The following is a 6,098-nucleotide window of genomic DNA, read 5'->3' as shown; positions in this document are numbered from 1 at the left end:
CATTATCACTATCATTGCTAGCATAGCTAATGTTAGCTAGCTATAGTACCTAACTAGGTAGCTGGATGACTTTAGCCTACCTCAATACAACTAGGATTTGGCTTGGAAATATGTTAACATTTCAAAAGAATGCAAATAATTAGTAGGAAAACCTTTTTTTTGGATTGTGATGTCGCCATACTTTAGATGTAGTCTAACTTTGGCCAGCTAACGAAGATTGAGAGGACCACCCACTTTATTTTAGCTAGCTAACATTAGCAATGCTAGCTATTTTATTTAAATGAACGTTAGTAACAGTAATGGCACCATTGCCATCTCTAAAGTAAATCATATGGCAAAGTTGTTTCATACCAATTAATTGCCTACTTTAGCAATGTCTTCGTATTTCTATGACACTATACATTTGTGTAATCTAGACGAAACAGTCACATTAGCCTCCGGAGTGCAACCCATGTCTAGGGCACAAATACATATTGGATTGCAGTTATGGTGGTAACTTACTAGCTAACTTTTGTCTGACAACAGTGTACTAACTAGAGGCAAAAAACCCAAATCAACCCAGGGCCCGAGCAAAACAGGTCACTGTTGATGTAACGGCGTCACCGGGCTGTATCCAATCTTGAGCAAGTAAAGTCTTCATCTGTAAAGCATAGAATGGCCGTGACTTACCAGAAGGAGCAAATGTGTGTATCCTAACATGTCCAGCAATGTGATCGCAATGGTTTAGCGATCTCTAAAAAAAATATTGAATTTACTCGACTTGCTATTTTCACAGCTCATCAGGCAAGACCTCAGAATAAATGTAGTTGTGCAACACAAGTAGCTTTGTGACACGGCCTCTGTTGTTGCAAGTCTCGACTCCTATGAAAAGGACTTGCTATCACTCTGACCACGTGCGCTAGCTAACGTTCAAGCTTAGTTACAGGATGTTGAGGTTGTAGGTAGCTATATAGCTAGCTAACCATTTTTGGCCAGACAAACAATCTAAGTTATATGCGTTTTGGAAAATAAATGTATCGATATTAGCCATGCTGTTACATTCACTTCCTGGCTAGCTACATCCTGCACCAAACGAGGCTAGGTCACCCCAATTAACATCATGCACCTGCTGCACCATTAATGTTAGTGGGCCTCGTGAACTCAACACACATGGTTGAAATCACCTAATGGTACAGCCTGACTCTGATCCTTTTGGATTTCGATACATTTTCTTAAGTCGAATAGTTTGCGAATTTTTGCCTTTTTTAACTGATAGTTTATGGCACTATCTGCCAAATAACTGGAGACAATTTGGGGATGCATGCAGTCCTTGGTTTCAGAGTCCTTCAGTGCTCATTACCTTTGCCGGTTCTATTCGATAGAAAAGTCTAACATGGAACCCAAACCGGCTGCGCGCGTGCGCTATCGTGCATAAATTTATCCCCCCAAATTTGCCCTGGGATATAAACATTGAGTTGTTATTTTACCTGAAATGCACAAGGACCTCTACTCCGACAATTAATCCACACATAAAACGGCCAACCGAACTTTAGCTCAAACACAACCTCATTCAAACTGTTTTAGATTAATCAAAACATGGGTTTTCAAACCATACATTGCACATATTGTTACAAAATATATGCCAAATTATCCCTTAAACGGACACCATTTTCACTAGTGAAGCCCATATGGACATATTATTTTGACAGGTATAAGCATTCTGGGTATAATTTCACCTTGTTTCCTTAGGTAAAGTTACATCCAGATTATTTGTCAAGTGCAAGCTATCTCAAATATCCACTAGTGCATATGGAGTAAGTTTTAAACCAAAGCTGTTTTTTTAAACAGGAATTGACCATGTCTTTTATGACTTCACCTGACAAAGAGCATAATGTGAACTGTAGCTCCTATACCACCTATCAACTAGCTTTTCAACTTATTGAGTAGGGGTTGGACCACAGTTTGTGAGTGGCCCTTTGAGAGTTCTCATAGATATCTTTAGATATCTCTAAATAACAAGTAACTTCATCTTTAGAGCTTGGACCCGTGGGTGGGGAGGTCCTGAGATCATCAAGTTCCAATAATTATTTTTGGAACACCTCAAAGGTATATTTCAGTTCTTTGGGGTACCTTAGATTTAAGCCATATATGAGGTCCATAAGCAACGTACATGACTGTGTAACACTGGGAATACCAGCCAGGACCTCTGCTCCTTCAATGCAGATCCCATGCGCTATATTCTGGTGCAGATCCTTCACAGTGAACACTTTCATCACATGCTGAAAGAGGTCCTCTCGAATCATGGTATTGTCAGCATCCTGAGTGAAAAAAATGTAGAAATAACAGACTAGGTTACTAGATTAACTGTGCAACTAGATTAACTGTGTGAGGGGGGAGAGAGGGAAACAAAGGAATATACTTAATTTAGAGATAAATAAAGATACACAAATAAAACCCTTTACCTTGTATTCTGTGATCAGGTCTTCAACCCTCTCGCCGAGGTATATGATCAGGCCACGGATCACACTGTCTCTTCTTTCCTGGATGATGTTGCACTGTAATATGATGTTATACAAATAATTGCATTTAATACCGGGAAATAAATACACAGTATAACCTATATACTATTGTGAAGGTGGTACTGTGCATACCCCGTACAGAACTTCAAGGATGTTCTGCATGTCCGCCTTGACAGCACCTCCTTTTGGCTTAAACAAGTCCAATAGTTTTAGTGTAAATTCGTACAGCTTCTGCATAAAGGTGGACTCGAGCAACAGTTGAAATTCTTCTGAACTCTTCCTTAATCTGAGAGAGAGAATTCTGAACCAATAAGGACAGAAGATGATCTGAGAGTCATAATGCTATTGGGAAACCCCTCCCAAAGCATATGCAGAGTGAGATCTAATCTTTAATGCCTATTTAATTGTAGATTAGAATATTAGGTCAAAACAACACAAAATCATATACATTTTTGACCTACATTGACTATTCTTATTCAGCTGCATTTTGTACCTGAGTGGGCTCAAATAGGGCTGGCCATCTTTCTTTGAAGTCCTTCACAGGAAGGGCCTGAACGACATCTTGTCTTCGATATGAGACGGTCATTGCCATTTTGGCACTCACAATGTTTTGGTTGTCACATATTTGTACTTCTCCCAGTAGCTCCGCAGAGGACAGTTTCGTGTTCCTTTAGATGACTAGGTTTTCCAAAAATATTTTTCTGTTGAGAAACTGCAAGCTCTGCAAATTTCACATTTAAAAGAAAAGACCTCTCCTGGCCTTACTGACTTTTCAGTTGTGTGTTGCCTCGACAAATGTACCTCAAATCAAATAAATTTTTATTTGTCACATACACATGGTTAGCAGATGTTAATGCGAGTGTAGCAAAATGCTTGTGCTTCTAGTTCTGACAATGCAGTAATAACCAACAAGTAATCTAGCTAACAATTCCAAAACTACTACCTTATAGACACAAGTGAAAGGGGATAAAGAATATGTACATAAAGATATATGAATGAGTGATGGTACAGAGCGGCATAGGCAAGATACAGTAGATGGTATTGAGTGCAGTATATACATATGAGATGAGTATGTAAACAAAGTGGCATAGTTAAAGTGGCTAGTGATACATGTATTACATAGATGCAGTAGATGATATAGAGTACAGTATATACATATACATATGAGATGAATAAGGTAGGGTATGTAACGTTATATTAGGTAGTATTGTTTAAAGTGGCTAGTGATATATTTTACATCATTTCCCATCAATTCCCATTATTAAAGTGACTGGAGTTGAGTCAGTGTGTTGGCAACAGCCACTCAATGTTAGTGGTGGCTGTTTAACAGTCTGATGGCCTTGAGATAGAAGCTGTTTTTCAGTCTCTCGGTCCCAGCTTTGATGCACCTGTACTGACCTCGCCTTCTGGATGATAGCGGGGTGAACAGGCAGTGGCTCGGGTGGTTGTTGTCCTTGATGATCTTTATGGCCTTCCTGTGACATCGGGTGGTGTAGGTGTCCTGGAGGCCAGGTAGTTTGCCCCCGGTGATGCGTTGTGCAGACCTCACTACCCTCTGGAGAGCCTTACGGTTGTGGGCGGAGCAGTTGCCGTACCAGGCGGTGATACAGCCCGACAGGATGCTCTCGCATTGTGCATCTGTAGAAGTTTGTGTGCTTTAGGTGACAAGCCAAATTTCTTCAGCCTCCTGAGGTTGAAGAGGCGCTGCTGCGCCTTCTTCACGATGCTGTCTGTGTGGGTGGACCAATTCAGTTTGTCTGTGATGTGTACGCCGAGGAACTTAAAACTTACTACACTACTGTTCCATCGATGTGGATAGGGGGGTGTTCCCTCTGCTGTTTCCTGAAGTCCACAATCATCTCCTTAGTTTTGTTGACGTTGAGTGTGAGGTTACAGGAACAGGAACAATGGTGGCCCTCTTGAAGCATGTGGGAACAACAGACTGGGATAGGGATTGATTGAATATGTCCGTAAACACACCAGCCAGCTGGTCTGCGCATGCTCTGAGGGCGCAGCTGGGGATGCCGTCTGGGCCTGCAGCCTTGCGAGGGTTGACACGTTTAAATGTTTTCCTCACGTCGGCTGCAGTGAAGGAGAGTCCGCATGTTTTAGTTGCGGGCCGTGTCAGTGGCACTGTATTGTCCTCAAAGCGGGCAAAAAAGTTATTTAGTCTGCCTGGGAGCAAGACATCCTGGTCCGTGACTGGGCTGGTTTTCTTTTTGTAATCCGTGATTGACTGTAGACCCTGCCACATACCTCTTGTGTCTGAGCCGTTGAATTGAGATTCTACTTTGTCTCTATACTGACGCTTAGCTTGTTTGATTGCCTTGCGGAGGGAATAGTTACACTGTTTGTATTCGGTCATGTTTCCGGTCACCTTGCCCTGATTAAAAGCAGTGGTTCGGGCTTTCAGTTTCACGCGAATGCTGCCATCAATCCACGGTTTCTGGTTTGGGAATGTTTTAATCGTTGCTTTGGGAACGACATATTCAACGCACGTTCTAATAAACTCGCTCACCGAATCAGCGTATTCGTCAATGTTGTCTGACGCAATACGAAACATATCCCAGTCCACGTGATGGAAGCAGTCTTGGAGTGTGGAATCAGATTGGTCGGACCAGCGTTGAACAGACCTCAGCGCGGGAGCTTCTTGTTTTAGTTTCTGTCTGTAGGCAGGGATCAACAAAATGGAGTCGTGGTCAGCTTTTCCGAAAGGAGGGCGGGGCAGGGCCTTATATGCGTTGCGGAAGTTAGAATAGCAGTGATCCAAGGTTTTTCCAGCCCTGGTTGCGCAATCGATATGCTGATAAAATTTAGGGAGTCTTGTTTTCAGATTAGCCTTGTTAAAATCCCCAGCTACAATGAATGCAGCCTCCGGATAAATGGATTCCAGTTTGCAAAGAGTCAAATAAAGTTTGTTCAGAGCCATCGATGTGTCTGCTTGGGGGGGGATATATACGGCTGTGACTATAATCAAAGAGAATTCCCTTGGTAGATAATGCGGTCGACATTTGATTGTAAGGAATTCTAAATCAGGTGAACAGAAGGACTTGAGTTCCTGTATGTTGTTATGATCACACCACGTCACGTTAACCATGAAGCATACGCCCCCGCCCCTCTTCTTACCAGAAAGATGTTTGTTTCTGTCTGCGCGATGCGTGGAGAAACCAGCTGGCTGCACCGATTCCGATATCGTCTCTCCAGCGAGCCATGTTTCCGTGAAGCAAAGAACGTTACAGTCTCTGATGTCCCTCTGGAATGCTACCCTTGCTCGGATTTCATCAACCTTGTTGTCAAGAGACTGGACATTGGCGAGAAGAATGCTAGGGAGTGGTGCACGATGTGCCCGTCTCCGGAGTCTGACCAGAAGACCGCTCCGTTTCCCCCTTTTACGAAGTCGTTTTTTTGGGTCGCCGGCTGGGATCCATTCCGTTGTCCTGGGTGAAAGGCAGAACCCCATGTTTTGAAGAAACAGATGCAATCTGGGGGAGGCAGGGCAGTGGTTGATTATGTCCATGCCTTATGTCCATGCTATAGCGCTTCAAAAGTTATGTTTGTTTGAATGCAGCAAAACTGCAGATCTTACATTGCATATGCCAC

The sequence above is a fragment of the Oncorhynchus mykiss genome, chromosome 12 (assembly GCF_057628025.1).
Source record: "Oncorhynchus mykiss isolate SJ-2025 chromosome 12, ASM5762802v1, whole genome shotgun sequence".
Taxonomy (NCBI): domain Eukaryota; kingdom Metazoa; phylum Chordata; class Actinopteri; order Salmoniformes; family Salmonidae; genus Oncorhynchus; species Oncorhynchus mykiss.
The sequence above is the reverse complement of the archived record's forward strand: the minus strand, read 5'-3'. Positions refer to the sequence as shown.